The following is a 16,856-nucleotide window of genomic DNA, read 5'->3' as shown; positions in this document are numbered from 1 at the left end:
TCTCACATTGAGAAAACAGGGCTGGATGGTCAAAGCGAGGCTTCCCAGTGGGCGATTTGGTTTCTTTTTTGAGGTGGGGGCAATCTTCCAGTTATTCCTCTCCATTGCCAAGTTTGTACAAACCTTTAAGGAAGTTCTTTCCTCTGTGTCCTTCTCCTCTTAAATGTGCTGAATCACACTGGAAACTATAAAGCATGATAAAAACATAAGAGCTTTACATACTATCCATATGTTTGACATGGTGCCAGGAGCTGCAGAGCATCCGAGGGAATCACACACTGTGGGAGGCACATAGATACCCATCATCAAATCCAGGGTGTCCAAAAGTGGGAACACCTACCACTGGTGGTGTCTGGGATGATTTTAGCTGACAGGTGGAAGAGCATTTTTACTATAATAGTTATAATTTATATTTCAATAAGTATGCGTGCATTTATCAGATAGATAATAGGAAAAATAAAATTAGTGTATCATTATATAATAGGTATTATTGTACAGGACAAGTCTAAGGAAAATAAATTCATTGATTTAGTTCAAATAGAGAAAAAAAGTATGAGGATACACAGACTTGATAAAAACTATGAAGATGGGAAATAAATGACTGAGTTTTAAAAATAACAATGACTCACTTTTCAGGTCTAGAGAAGGAGATGGAACTGTCTTGCCCAAGGTCAGATAGCAAGTGAAAGGCAGTGTTGGAGTTATTGTTTATGTCTTCTAACCCCCAGGATCTTCCAGGTCCTTTGAGTATAGCAAGACTTCTTTCTTCCTTAGCTGGCCATGCCTCCATTTGAGGTGTGAGTCCACCACGAAGAAGGCATAGAACTTTCCTCTCTATGGATATCAGTTGAAGAGTTTAATTTAGACAGTAAAGTGTTAAAAGCTTCAACAGTGCATTTGAAACATGGGTCTTGAACATGTTACTATCGATAGCTTATAGAACAGCTGCTGTGAGCAATGAGCTCAGGCCAAAAACTGGGACCTTTCCCTGGCCCTTTGCAAAGCCTCAGAATTTGCACACAGCTAGAGAGGGAGCATTAGCCAAGGCAAGCCAATTCAGCATGTGGCATGCCTCCCAGTCTGCAGCCTTCTTCTCCCACATGCCAGACCCAAATCACCACCATTCCCAATTCCCATCCACTTAGAAAGCAAGAAGATTTAACATAAGAAGACTTTGCTAAGAGACTGTAAAAAAGAAATCCCTGTATACAGAGACTAGAGTCTCTCCCCTATCAGCTCATTTATAGTAATGACTACCGTTCATTTATCCCCATGCCTACATAATTTCTGAACCTCATACCACTACGAGTTAGCATTCCTATTCCCATTTTGCAAATGAGGTAACAGAAATTCAAGGTTAGTTTGCCCAAATGGGAAAGTTTCTCAATTCCAGGCCTAATCAGACTGCAAAGTCCCAAGACTCATATTCGATATTATTCCATAAAGGGAAAGAGAAGAGACATATGAAATGATACTGAATAATGTAAGGACACATGTAATTCAATGCTGGATTAGACAGTAGTGACTTTTAGGACTAAAAGAATTCACAGTAGGACAAATCATTGTTTTATTCATTTATTTATCTAAATTGAATTTGGATTCCTCACTCCCTGCTAGGCACTTGGGATTGATTTGAAATAGAGGTCAGCATACTATAGCCCACTACCTGTTTTTTTTGTAAATAAAGTTTTATTGGAACACAGCAATAGCCATTTGTTCATGTTCTGTGGTTGCTTTTGTGCTACTACAGCAGAGTTGAATAGTTGTGACAGAGACCTTTGGGCTTGCAACACCTAAAATATTTGTTATCTGGCCTTTAACAGAAAAAGTTTGCTGACCATTTATCTAAAAGTCCCAGAAGACTTCGTATGAGAGGTAGAACTTGATGACGAAAGGAAGGTTACAATTTTGAGTACAGGAGAAGGGATCGCAGACTCTTGAATCCTAATTTGGTCTGACTACATAGAAAAAGTAGAGAGAGAGAGAGACCTAGAGAAAGTAGCAGTTTGAGCTTCATTATTGTAATTTGTAAAATGGAGATAGAACCACCTGCTCAGACTGCCTCATAAGTTTCAGTGGGTTGGATGACACAGTAGGTAATAAATAATAATTAATAGCTACATTTTATAGCATACTAATTAAACAGACTTTTTTTTTTTCTAAGCAATTTACATGCAGTATCTTACAGTATCTTATACCCAATCTCAGTGTGACCCAGTGAAAGGGTTGCTTGGGGCAAAGGAGTTCCTGACTAGAAACTAGTAATGTGCTTTTTAAATTTCGTCTTTCTGAGAATTTGATCTTTGCCCTAGTTAATCCAAGGAAGTTGCATGTGGGAGTGAGGAGAAAGATTAAGATTTGTTAAGGAAGGAAACCAGAGACAAAGAAGGAGGTAATCCTTAGCTTCTGAGATCCAAAGAAAACTTGCAAGTTGGATAGTTTTCCCTGCAATAATATTTACATTTTTGATTGCCTCTGTTGGAATTTTGGGGTGAGGCCAAGTATGGAGGATCTAGTTTATAACATTGTCTGCATGCTGTGGAGCAGTTATTTTTTCTGCTCAGGCAGGTAGGCTGGCTCTAAGGTATCAGGATGTAGAAGAAGTGAAAGAGAAACAGCCCGATCCTCTTCTGGTCTGGCAAGTGGTAAGAAAAGAAATGAGAGAAAGAACAAGAGGAGAGGAATTTGGGTGTATTTCCTCACCTTTGACTTTGGAAAGGGAAGGTATGTCACGTAAGTGAGGATTTCATTGAGGGAAGGAGTTATTGGCCATGCCATTGAGATATTTGGACAAGGACTTCATCTTGGAGAACCCCAGGATTCACGCTGGGAAGTTGTACAGGTGGTTAGAAGGAGCCTCAGGGCTTTGGCTTTCCTGGCTGTGCTCAACCCTGCAGTGTGGACCCTTGGTGTGAGCCATGGACCCGCTGTGAGGCTTTCTGTCACATGGCTGTGCAAGGAAGATACCGCAGAGATCTGGGTCTGTCAGCAGCAGGAGTGAAGAGAGGCTGGGACAGCTGGGGAGCAGCAGTGGGATCAGTCCAAGCCTAGCTGAGGGCCAGCATGGCAGAATGACCAGGGACAGGCGCTTGTTCCTGGAGACTGAGGATGCCAGAGCCTTAAACCCTGAGCTTCCCGCACTGTCTGATATCATCTAAGACTTGCATACCTCAGTAAGACTCCACTCAGGGAAGAGGTGGGAGAGGAGTCTCCGAGAGTTTGGGCATTTTTTAAAAGATTTTATTTATTTTTCATGAGAGACAGAGAGAGAGAGAGAGAGAGAGAGACAGAGAGAGAGAGGCAGAGACACAGGCAGAGGGAGAAGCAGGCTCCATGCAGGGAGCCCAATGCGAGACCCGATCCTGGGACTCCAGGATCATGCCCTGAGCCAAAGGCAGACACCCAACCATGGAGCCACCCAGGCATCCCTAGTTAGAGCATTTTTATAAAGAAAGATTGAACTAAAGAGATTGTATACTTTTCAGATTAGATTTAGTTTTGAGCAAGATTATATGTTTAGTTTCCCCTCTTTACTCCCCACTGCCCTGCCACTATTCCTACCTAGTGGTGAGGGTGGTAGGTAGGGGGTGGTGAGAAAGTCAGATTAATTTTGGTCCAAATTGTTTACAATTATTTTTTTAAGTTTTTATTTGCTTATTATTTGACAGAGGGAGAGAGAGAGAGAGAGAAGAGAGAACACAAATAGGTAGAGCAGCAGGAAGAGGGAGAGGGAGAAGCAGGCTCCCCACTGAGCAGAAAGCCCGATGCAGGGCTCTATCCCAGGACTCTAGGATCATTACCTGAGCTGAAGGCAGATGCTTAACTGACTGAACCACCCAGGTGCCCCCAAATTGTTTACAATTATATATATTTTTCTGAACAGACAAACTGTATTGTCAGTTAAAAGCAACAATCCCTTTACACTATCATCATCCCCAGTGGCTCTCATCTGTCTGGCTCTAGAACCAGAGCACCAATGAAAACTTTAAAGATTTAGAAAAACTTAGAGCTGCTCTCATCATTGTGATTGTGGTTGTCATTGTTAGGATTTAGGTCACTATGCTAAAATCCAAACTGTAGATGTCACAATTGAGGCTAGAACCGGTCTCCCAGAAGACATTGACTGTCCTGGAAACGAATGAATGAAAGCAGCAACTTGTAGAAGATTGGACTATAGCCCGCCCTGTGAATCCCAGGGCAAGGCAGGGGACTGTTCTTCAGAGGCATGCATTTTTACCCCTCTGTGTTCTGAGTTTCATTTTAAGGAAAAGGTTGAAAGCAGTCTTGGGACTGGAAGGGCCCTTAGGCCTGGAGAATTTGCAAAGAAGTGATTTCCCTTCTTGCTCTGCATTCTAAGACCAGTTTCCCAGAATTTGTATGGAGGGAAGAGCAGGTGGCAGTTAACTAGCAGGGTGGGGAGGGGGAAGGGTAGGAGTTAGAGAGGTGAGATCTCTGACCCCTGGTGATGGAGAGGTGGTGAAGAGGAGTGGTGTTTTTCCTCCCTATGAAAATCTAGAGTTACCCTTTGAAACCTTGGCTGTGGTCTGACTAGCTGGCAAATACTCCCATGTGCCAGAAAGAGAAGGGATGCTGAGCCCTTAGACACCATCTGCTGAGCATGTCCTGGCACATGCCAGCTGCCTGACTGAGTGATTTGGAAGTTATTTGTGTTTCAGGCTCTAAGCACAATCTCCAGCACTGTCTTCCTACTAGGAAACTGTTTTCGTCCCTCCTGAAGAGGTCTGAGAAGCCTCTGATATTCTGGGGAGGAGAAGCTTCAAGCCAGCTCATTTGGAGCTTCCATTTGGAGTAGGAAAAATAATTTTTTACAAAATAGGCACAGTTGTGAAGTGTATATAATAAGGCCTGGCTTGGGCACCTGAACACAGAGACTTCATCCCAAATCTCTTCTAGCAGGTGGGCAGATTTCCAAGTTACAAACTATAGTGCCGAAATGTGGTCTAAATGTGCCCATTGTGTCCACCTGCCAGAGTAGGCAAGGGGAAGAACCAGAGCTGAGGAGGATTTAGTTGAAAGATAGCATTTGTTTCCTGAACGCTTGCTTTTTTGCATCGGCCTCCCTGAGATTCTTAAAAAGAAAAGGGATGGGCTTGTGGATAGCTTTTCCATCTGTTTTCTCTGGTTTCACTGTACTGCCTAGATTTTCTGTAATGAGTATATATATTTCTTTTCTTCTCAGGAAAAAATCTTTAAAATATAGGAATAAAAACTTGGATCTTAACAGCTGCTGACATCCTGTGCCCTCAGATTGTGATAAGGGGGAGGGAGGTGAGAGAACAAAGATCCGGGTCTTCTTTTAAGGCTTCATTGCTGCCTGCCCGTCCCCCACTGATTTCATGGGAAGTATACACACTACTCTGTTTCAAAAACTAGTCTGGGTAATGAATACCCTTAAGAAAATTATTGTTTAATTGTCTTGGAGGTGTTGGTGTATTGTACCATATGAACAGATATAGGAGAAAGCCTTTGTTTGTAGGATAAATAGGTAGAAATATTAAAGGGTGAAGTGTCAAGATGGCTGCTTCCTAATTTGAAGAAGTTAGGCAAATCTGAAGCAAGTATTGCTTCAAATCTGTAAAGGCAAATCTGTAAAAGGCAAATCTGAAGCAAGTATTGTAAAAAGTTAACAATTGTTGAGCTCAGTGATTGCTATATGTATATTCATTGCACTCTTCTTTCAATATTTCTATTTGAGAATTTTGATAAATATTTGGGAACAAAAACAGCATCAGACATGATTCTCAGGGAAATATATTCACAGTGAAGAAAAGGAACAAATTTGTTCTGAATGCTCCTTAATGCCACTCTTCCCTTCTCTTATAAGACCTGTGTGTTTGTGGAAGACTCTTTATTGCACTGTTGTATATAATACCTTTAAATTGGAAATGGGCTTCATTTCCATTATTAGAACAGTGGAGAAATAGTTTAAGGTACATCTGTATAATGAAAGAACATGGAGACCAAAGCAAGTTTATATATATTTTTATTATTTTAAAATATTTTATTATTTTACTATTTAAGTAGTTCAGGGAATAGCAAAGAAAGAAAGAAAAGAAAAACATCAATTTTCCAACACTAGTAAATAACCAACAAGAAAAAGAGATATCCTAATACAAATATAGGTGCTTTAAACAGACTTATCAAAAGCCAATAACTACATAGCTGCTAAACATATAAAGAAGTGTTTGACCTGATTACCAATCAGGAAGATGAAAATTGAAGCCACAAAGATGTCCCCCTTTCCACCAATCAGACTAAAATAAAGAGCTTGATAATAAAAAGTGTTAGAGAGGATGTGGAGCAACGGAATGCTTATACACCGATGCTGGGATTGTAAATTAGTACAATGACTTCAGAAAAATAGTTTGACATTGTGTAATAAAGACATACATACTCTACGATTCAGCAATTACATTCCTATAAATATTCATAAAGAAATTCTTGCATATTACATATATGAAAGACACAGGAACTGGCAATAACTCAAATACCCATCAACATTAGGATCAATAAACAGGTTGTGATGTATATACAAAAAATTTTAAACTGAAAGGAAATGAACAAATTATAGTTATGAGACACAGTTTGGATTAATCTCAATGAACATAAGGTTAAACAAAAAAAGCAAGAAAAATAAGAATATATACAATATGACTCCATTTACGTAAGGTCCAGAAAACAGGCAAAATGGATGATACTTAGGTTTGTTTGCATAGAAGATTAAATTATAAACCAAATCAAAGAAATAATTAACTTGAAAATAAGCACTGTAGTTAACTTGATGGGGAGTGAGAAGATTGTGATTGCTACAGATACACATGGGTCCCTGAGCCCTGGATGCTGACCATATGCTGTGTCTTTACCTGGGCAGTGGTTACACATGGGTTCATTTTATTGCTAAAAATATGTGTTATATAACATATCTATAATGCACTTCTCTGTGCTTTTCTAATTTTTCAATAAAAACAGTTAAAATTGACATGTAGAATATGAACCTATTTTGTCCTAGTAGTTCTACATGAATTTTCTTCTACTTTTTTTTTGTTGTTGTTTTTGTGTGTTTGTGTGTGTTGTTTATTTCCTTCTGTCTTTGTATGTGTGTGCAGATACTGAGTTTCTTTTTATATGCTTATTGGTCATCCATATATCTTCTTCCTTGAACTGTCTGTTCAAACATTTTATTTTTATTTATTTATTTATTTATTTATTTATTTATTTATTTATTTATTTATTTTTAAATAGGCACCACACCCAGTGTGAAGCCCAATGTGGGGCTTGAACTCACAACTCTGAGATCAAGAACTGAGCTAAGATTAAGAGTCAGATGCTTAACCGACTGAGCCACTTAGGTGCCTCCCATTCACTTTTAAAATTGGGTTTTTTACCTTCTTACTGTTGAGTGGTAAAGAAAAGTATTTTATCTATTAAGGATACTAGTCTCTTGTTAAATGTATATGCATAGGTATGTGTGCTACAAATATATTCTCCCAGTTCATGGCTTACCTTCTCATTTTTTAAATATTGACTTTAGAAGAACAGAAGTTTCGATGAAATGCAGTTTACCAGTTTTTTGTTTGTCTGTTTCATTGTCTTGTGTCCTTTAAAAGAAAGTCCTTGCATACTTCATGTCTGTGAAGATTTCCTTCTGTTTTCTTCTGGAAGTATTACCAGTGTTTTTATGTTTTTATATTTAGATCCATGATCCAATTTGAGTAATTTATGTGTGTGTGTATTAATAACAAAGTTTAATTTTTCTTATATTAGTATCCAGTTGTTCCAGCACTGTTTGTTGAAAAGTCTATCACTTAACATTAAATTATCTTTGCATTTTTGTTGAAAACAAATTGACCATATATGTAAATGTATTTCTGGTTTCTCTATTCTATTCCATTTATTTATATGTCTATCTTTATGCCAATACTAACCTCTCTTAGTTACTAGCCTTATAACTTGAAATCAAATAATATAAATCCTCCAACTTTGTTTCTTTTTTCCTAAAATTATTTTGACTATTCTAGGTAATTTTGCATTGTAAAATGCATTTTAGAATTGGATTGGTAGTTTTTATTAAAAAATATGCTGAGATTTTGATTTTGATTATGTTAATCTATAGCTCAATTTGGGTGACAACTGACATCTTAACACTATCAAGTTTCTAATCTATGAACATGGTATATATCTCCATTTAATTAAGTTTTCTTTAATTTTTCTTTTTTTAAAAAAGATTTTATTTTATTTATTTGAGAAAGAGAGAGTATGGGCTGGGTGGGGGAGTGACAGAGAGAGAAGTGAGAAGAAGACTCTCTGCTGAGCAGGGAGCCCAACATAGGGCTCAATCCCAGGACCCTGAGATCATGACCTGAACCAAAGCCAGATGCTTAACTGACTGAGCCACATAGGTGCCCCAATTCTTCCTTAATTTTTCTAAGTAATGTTTTATAGTTTTCAGTTTATGTGCCTTACACATATTTTATTTATCCTTAAGCACTTTATGATTTAAAATTTTTTATTGTAAGTTATATTATTTTTAAAATTCCAATTGTTCACTGCTAGCATTTAGAATTATAATTGATTTTTGTGTGTTGATTTTGTATACAGCAACCCTACTGTCAGTTAGGATCCAGTCAGAAAATGGAAACCACATGAATAATTTAAACAAGGAATATTAATAAAGTTTTTATTTATTTTATATAATATTATTAAATAGTAACAGGGAATTAACTAATATAAGAAGTGAAGAAGAACTTTAAGCAATTCAGGAATAGTAAATATAGCACCTACCACTTAAGACTGAGGTAAACTATCCAAAAGTAGAACTAAGAATCCAGAGGAAGACCATGTCCCAAGGAGGGCTTATGGCTGTAGTGCATTAGGTGATGCAGATATATGCTAAGGTGCTAGTGGTATAGAGAGGGTAAATAGGTCAATACTTGCTGGAGTATCAGAGAAATTTCCTGGAGAGTAACTGCCCCTGAATCTTCTGCATTCAGTCCTGCTGGTAGCCATACTTCATGGGTTAGGAGGAAGATATAGAATTAGGAGGAGAAGCTTCTGTATGCCTTACAGTGCTTCTCCAGCTTTTTCTTTTTTGACAAAAAACTACACTGCACCAGCTGACAGCAAATGTTTACAGGTCCAGCTCCATTATCACCAAGCATGACAAGGTGGGCAGATTTGGAGCTGAGAGGCAATAGATTGATGACTGGCACACTTGCTAAATTCACTTATTAGTTTTAGTAGCTCACTGTTTTTATTCATAATTTTCTTAGTATTTCTTAATATTTTATGTTTTTTCAGGTCATCTCTTAACAAAACAGTTTTACTGTTTTTGTTTCAATATGGGTATATTTGATTTCTTTTTCTAACTTTTAAATAGAAGTGGTGAGAGCAAACATGCCTTTCTTAGGGGTAAGGCATTCAAATTTTCACTATTAAGTATGATGTTAACTGCCGGCTCTTTTTTTCTTGTTTTTTTTGAATGCCCTTTATCAGGTTGAGAATGCTTCCTTCTGTTCCTAATGTGCCCAGAGTGTTTATCATAAGTGGATATTGAATTTGTCAAATGTCTTAATGCATATATTAGCATCATCATATGGTTTTAATTTTTTAGTCTGTGGATATTGTGAATTACATCAATTGATTTTCAATGTTGAACCAACTTTTCATTCCTGGAATATTCTACTTGATTTTGAGGCTTATTATTTTATATGCTGTTGCATTTGATGGCTGATATTGCTTTAAGGATTTTTGTGTCTAGGTCCATGAGGAATATTGCTGTGTTGCTTTCCCTTTTTGTAATATCTCTATCTAGTTTTGATATCAAAATAATCCTGGCCACAGGTTAAGATCCCAGTCCTACAAGACTGTTTCCCATCCCATAACAAACATTTCAGATGCCACTTGCAAGCCCAGGTCATCACCTGTGCTTCTGACCAACAACTATAGATCAGAGGTTCCAAAAACACCTTTCTTGGGTTTGATTAATCTGCTAGAGTGGCTTACAAAACTCAGGGAAACACTTATGTTTCCAGTTTATTAAAGAATGTGATAATTAATACTGATGAATAGTCAAATGAAGAGATACATAGGGTAAAGTTGGGAGAGTCCTGAGCAGTTACTTCTGTCCTTGTGGAGTTGGGGTATGCTACCTTCCTGTGTGATGGGTGCACCCACCTGGAAGCTTTCCAGACTCTATACTACTGGAACTTAATGGAGGTTTCCTCATGTAGGCATAATCAATTATTAACTTCATAATTAGTCCCTTTCCTTCTCTGGAAGGTGAGGGATGGGGCTGAAAATTTTATGCTTCTAATCATAGTGTATTCTTTCTGGTGATCAGTTCAGGAGTAATCCAGGAGCCCAACCAGAGTTCCCTTATTAGAACAAAAGATGCTCCTATACTTAGAAAATGACAAGGGTTTTAGGAGCCCTGAGTCAGGGATAGGTCAAAGGTCAAATGTTAGAATAAGAGATATTCCAAGTGTTCTTATCACTTAGGAATTTATAAGAGTTTTAGGAGCTCTGTACTGGGAACCTGGGCAGAGACATATTATTATATATGTAATTATTATATATAATATGAGGATTTCTTAATATTTCATTGAAAATATAAATTTTTAATCTATAACAATTTATTTTCAAATAAAACTATATATATTTATGTATAATATAAAACCATAATCCCCATCCTTTGTGCTATTCTTTGCATTGATATTATTTGTATGATTTAAATTTCACAAAAAATGTTATTAGTTTGTTTTAAATAGTCAATATCTATATAGTAAATTTAAAACTGAAGAGAAAACTCTTAAATTTACCCACATTTTAATGTTCTTTATTTTTCAGATCTGTGTTTTATATTATTTATTTTTCTTCGACCTAAAGAAATTTTTAACCTTTTCTGAAGTGCAATTCTATTGGTGATGAATTTTCTTACATTTTGTTTGTCTGAAAAAGTTTTTATTTTGCTTTCTCTTCTGAAGGATCTTATCACTGGATATAAAATTCTAGGCTCACATGGTCAAATCTGTTAGATCTACGTACTAAAATTTTTTATTTTAGATATTGTAATTTTTATCTCTAGAAGTTCCATTTGACTCTCTTTTAATATGTCTGATTTTTCTCTTCATTATGTTTTCTATGAAGTACAAATCCATTATTATAATAACTTGTAACTTTTAACTAATCCTTGCCTATGAATTCCATCATCTCCATCATCTTTTCTGTGAATTCCATCATCTATCATTTCCATGTTTGTTTCTTATTGACTGGGTTTTCTCCTGACTATAGATCACATTCTCCTGATTATTATCCTGTTTAGTAATTTTTTGTTGGATGCTGTACATTACATATATCACACAGTTGGGTGTCTTCCTTTAAATTTCATTGTTTTCCTTTAAAGAGTTTTGGACTTTATATTGAAAGATGTGTATTTTTTCTATCAGCTTGAGCTTATTGAGTCCTTTTTTTAGACTATGTGAGGATTAGTTTATAGTAAACTTTAAGCATAGATAAGCTCTATTACTAAATTATGACCCCTCTAGGGTATCCAGTGAATATCGCAGGTGATCACTGTGGACACTGTACAGGTTCATCAAAACCTGAACACCTCCTAATCATATGTGAGCTTTGGCAATTGTTCTGCCTTCTTAACTGAGTCATTATTTGTCCTGTCTTTTGGAGTTTCACACTATTCATGGACGACTTTTACTTAGCAGAGACTCCAGGTAACCCCCATGCAGCTTTCTGGTGCTCTTTCATTGTGTGGCTTCATCATTTTTGGAACTCTGCTTACATTTTCCAGCCATTTCATCCTCTTCGGTCTCTGATGTATATTTCAGCAGGACCACCAGGCTATATTTGGTTTTCTCTTCCCTGCTCCTGATCTTAAAATTGCCTCAGGCAGAGAACCAGAACAATTGTAGGGATCACTTTATTTATTTTCCTTCTGTCAGGGATCTTAATCTGTGTTGTTTATTTTCCAAGGTCTGAAAGTAGTTATTTCATATATATTGTCCAGTTTTCTAGCTGATTCTTATAGGAGGTTAAATATGGTCCTTATTTCTCTATCTAACTTTAAACAAAATGATAAATATAATTACTTAAATTTTAAAATTAAATTTATTTAAAGTATAAAAAGAACCCAAACCAATTTGTTCATTTATCCCACTCCACCCCCACCCTTTGCTTCTGGCAACCACCAATCTATTCTCTGTATCTATGAGCTTGAGATATCTATATATATCTATATATATAGATATATATATATATAATTTAGATTCCACATATACGTGAGATCAAATGTATTTGTCTTTCTCTGTCTGACATTTTAAAAATGTATAACATTTGCTTTCTGCTATGTAGCCACAGTTCATGATGTTGGTATGCCTTAATTCTATGCTGAATTGGATTTAATTCTCACTGGTATTTTACCACAACATATCTATTTTTGAGTTCCTCATTTTAAGTTATCATATATTTGGCTGGGTATATCTTCGATCTTCCCCTCCTCCCCCCGCCACAATAAAGACCTATAGATTGTGTTCTCTGAGTCCTCAAGGCTTATAAATTTCTGTCGTTAATCTTGTACTTGCAGTAAACCTGGATGGATATAAACTTTCCTCAGAACTTTTCATATATCACCCTATTGCCTTTTATCATCTAATGCTACTGTGGAAAAATCTGAAGTCTAATATTTCTCCTTTTTACATGAACAACTTTTTGGTTTATATTTCCATAGAATTCATTTTGTGTATCTTTGAAGTTTGATAGTTTTACCAGAATATCTCTCTTTAAATTTTTTTTTTAATTCCGGTATAGTTAACAGTTTTGTATTGGTTCCAGGTATACAATATGTATCAGAATATCTCTTGCTATATTTTCTTTTGTATCACTTTTTCCTGAATTATGGTATGTCCTTTTGTGACAGACTTGCATCTTTATTTCAAGATTCTTGCCCAGTGGAGCTTGTCCTCTTAGAACTTTTTTGAAAGACTTGTTCTTGGAACGAGGTAGTGGGAAGGAGCCAGAGGGACTTGGGAGGCTGTCAGTGGAGGCTTGAAAGAAGGAAAGGAAACTGCTATTGGAAACTTCATACAAGGGAGCCCACATTATACATTAGCAAGACAACTGGTCAGGCTATTGCTTATAAATTGAAAAATAGAAAATAGGGGATCCCTGGGTGGCTCAGCAGTTTGGTGCCTGCCCTTGGTCCAGGGTGTGATCCTGGAGTCCCAGGATCAAGTCCCATGTCGGGCTCCCTGCATGGAGCCTGCTTCTCCCTCTGCCTGTGTCTCTGCCTCTCTCTCTCTCAGTCTGTGTCTCTCATAAATAAACAAATAAAATATTTTTAAAAAAGAAAAATAGAAAATACCTAATAAACCTATTTATCTGGCTAAGAGTATTTACAGATAGAATAGTGAGAGTGCTGACTCTTATCTACATGTGATAAAGTACAGTTAGAGAGAGAAACTAAAAAAGGAATTATTTCATTTTTAAACAGAATTAGGAGTATTTGTAACCCAGAACTTGCTGTATCAGAAAATAAAGCTATTTCTCATTCTCATATTCTTAAGAAAATTTCTCGAAATAAAAAATGAAATGGCCATATGGCAATTATAAAATATACAACACTGCCTACAAAAAGTGGCTTTGTGGTCAAGAACCTATAAGAGCCTTTGTTAAGACATTAGAAAGACGAAAGGTGGTGCCTCATAGTTCCTTCCTCATCTAGGAAAAAAAAAAGACTTTTGGTAATTTTAAGAGTAACTTGTAAACCTTCTCATCTAGAGAGTACTCTGATTCATAGTTCTAAAGTAGAAAGAGAGTTTGTGGGTGTTTCTCTCATTTAATGGAGCGAATTATAATTTGGTGACTAGGAATTCTATTGCATTTTTATAGGGATTGTATCAGACTAAAAGGTAATAGAAATAGAATGTAAAGAGGACTCTTGGGCCCTAACTTCTGATAAGCAGAAAGCAGGTTGAGAAATCTACTCAGCTGTAATCATGGATCACTTTTTGTGGTAGAACTGTGTCTTGATGGAGGAAGTTGTGATCTGTGCCCAGTTGGATTTCAGTATTGCCACGGACTGTTAGGTGTTTCTTATTGTCCCCTTTTTTGAATTAGTGTGTTTATTGTACTGCTTCTGATCCTTCTTCACTATCATATATTGGACATATGGGGGGGGGCGTGTAGAAATTTGTCTCTTCAGTTCACATGTCTTTAGATCAAGAGCTGCACTTGAGGAGCCTCCTTCAAATCTGGAGCTGATTTGAATGAGAGTGTCCTATACCTTAAGTCTAAATCTGATGCTACAATGGATGAGACTATGGTGATTCTTAGGGCTGAGGGGGACTCAGGGGAATATGATGAATCATTAAGGGTCAGGGGGTTCACTTTAGTGTCTTCTAAGGAGCCACACCTTCCAGTACGTATGCCCTAGTGTCATTCCTGCTCAATGAGTTTGGGCTGGCTCTGTCTCCCACTTTAACTGTGAAATATGCTGGAAGCAATACTGTGTCAGTTCTGGGTGGCTTCTACTTCTGTGCTATTGGAAGTAACCTATTACACAAGAAATACAACAATGTTAAGGTGACCATGCTGTGAGGAAGGTCAAAGTGGCCAGGTGGAGAGACCATGTAGAAGAAAACCAAGGAACTCTGGCAATAACCCCAGCTGAGTTCTCCACTTTCTCAGAACCCAGCAGCCAATCATCTGAATGATTCCTTTTGTCAGTGGATTTCCCAGCCTTAGCTGACCTACCTCTGCTAAACATTAATGTAGGATATAGATGAGCAGTCCTCCCCAAGTCTTGTCCAAATCGCAGATTTGTGAGAAAATAAATTTTAGGCCACTAAAATTCTCAGGTACTTTTCAATGCAGCTATAGACAATTGAAGCATCTTAACTTTCTCCTTTGAGTTATTTTTATTAAAGATATCATTTTGTTGGAAACTTCTTCAAGGAGATAATTGCTCTTTATATATATGTCTTAGTCTGTATTTTTTTGTGCTACTTCCTTCATCTTCTCTACACCTTCCCTGCCAATTACTTATACATTTGTTCCATGTTGGGTCCTTTCCAATTATTATCAATCATTAAATAATTCAACTAAGTAATTGAATAGCTTAGTAATTCAACTAAAACAAAGGATTTGTTTATAAGTAAGAATGTGTGAGGGTGAATGAGGAGGGTAAATTGCAACCACATTGATTCACATTTCACCTCTTTTTCCTTTGTCCAGTGATGATGTCTTCATTGGGCTTCAGTGTTTTTAGTATTTCTGTGGCTCAAGAAAACCCTTGAAAATTAAAAAATCCTCTGTTTGTAATCCAGGATCCAATACTGTCCTTTCTGTTTGCCCAATCTCATTTCCAGCGGTCTCTCTTAGCAATCAGTAGAGAGACCGTAGAATTTGTTATTTATTCAAGTTATCATTCACTCTATAGTGAAAGGAAGTGCCATTTATAAGTGCACTAAGATATTATGCACAAAGTGGGCACAAACCACTTTGTAAGCCTGGATTGTGAACAATAAAAATGGCATGCACCTTTGTGAAAAAAATAAAATGTCATGTACCTTTACCTGCTTAGCTTTCCTGCTGTAGAAAAGAATGGGGTTATGTAGGGACAGTCCCCTTCTCTTTTGGCCTGCCTATGTCCCTAGATCTCATTGTTTCTAGAATTAAGAAATTCTTACATTGACCTTTCAGGCCTGGCTCATTAGCATGTCAAGGAAATTTTATATTCTGGCTAATTTAATTTCTATGGAAGTTATATGTAGCCCTCAGTTACTTTTCACATTTTGGGCCAGGTTTCAAAGCACACAGCAGAATTTGTGGTTTATGATTCATAGGCTGTGGTTTGGGATTTTGTATATTTACTTCCATCATTACTATAGGAATGTAGGTAACTTTCTTTCTTTCTTTCTTTCTTTCTTTCTTTCTTTCTTTCTTTCTTTCTTTCTTTCTTTCTTTCTTTCTTTCTTTCTTTCTTTCTTTCTTTCTTTCTTTCTTTCTTTCTTTCTTTTTCTTCTTTCTTTCTTTCTTTCTTTCTTTCTTTCTTTCTTTCTTCTTTCTTTCTTTTCTTTCTTCTTTGATTTTTATTTATTTATTTAGGGGACACACAGGCAGAGGGAGAAGCAGGCTCCCTTCGGGGAGCCCAATGTGGGATGGATCCCAGGACTCCGAGATGATCACACCCTGAGCCCAAGGCAGATGCTCAAACCACTGAGCCACCCAGGCATCCCCCATTTTCATTTTTTAAACTTGTGTTTGATGGGGTTAGAGGGAGGAACGTGGAATTAAAATATCTTTACTCTATTATCTTTAGGTGAAAAACCAGTATGCTGGCATGGAGATATGACCTTCATATAGAGTCAAACATAAGAAAGTAGATGTCGGTACATTAGGTATGGTATGTATCACTTTGTGTTAAAAAACACACTAATGTTTATATTATGTCATTAAGGGTATTTATCCTAGTGGTAATTGAAGTTATTTTGGAGTAAAGAGGGTGTATATAATGTACATAACTTGGAAATTTTTACAATGGACATGAATTATTTTAATAAATCTGCAAAGAAGTCAATGAAGATAATTCTGTTGTGGAGGAAAACAAAAAAGACTCATGTCTCTGTGGCTCTTATTGTATTATGGGGTGGAGGATCCATGCCACTAACAAGGCACCCTGTGGTTAAGCATGAAATGCCTTTTGATTTTGATACTATAGCCTTTCATCAAAATTTTCTCATTGCAGACCTTACAGGGAATTATCTTCCTTAGCTCGAGAAAATGTAAGACTTGTCTGTCAGGGAGCACTTTGATCCCAAAGGTTA

At 36.8% G+C, this 16,856-nt stretch overlaps 1 long non-coding RNA gene across 1 annotated transcript in view; it reads left to right on the top strand.

Moving 5' to 3' along the window:
* Positions 1-16,856, top strand: part of LOC140611314 (uncharacterized) — a 55,696-nt gene that overhangs the window by 33,109 nt on the left and 5,731 nt on the right. Inside the window, exon 2 of the long non-coding RNA XR_012012593.1 lies at positions 16,352-16,435. This is a non-coding gene — a long non-coding RNA (uncharacterized lncRNA). The remainder of the gene's footprint in view (positions 1-16,351; positions 16,436-16,856) is intronic.

Source organism: Canis lupus, chromosome 19, assembly GCF_048164855.1.
Source record: "Canis lupus baileyi chromosome 19, mCanLup2.hap1, whole genome shotgun sequence".
Lineage (NCBI taxonomy): Eukaryota > Metazoa > Chordata > Mammalia > Carnivora > Canidae > Canis > Canis lupus.
Note: the sequence above shows the minus strand (reverse complement) of the source record. Positions and strands in the feature narration are given on the sequence as shown.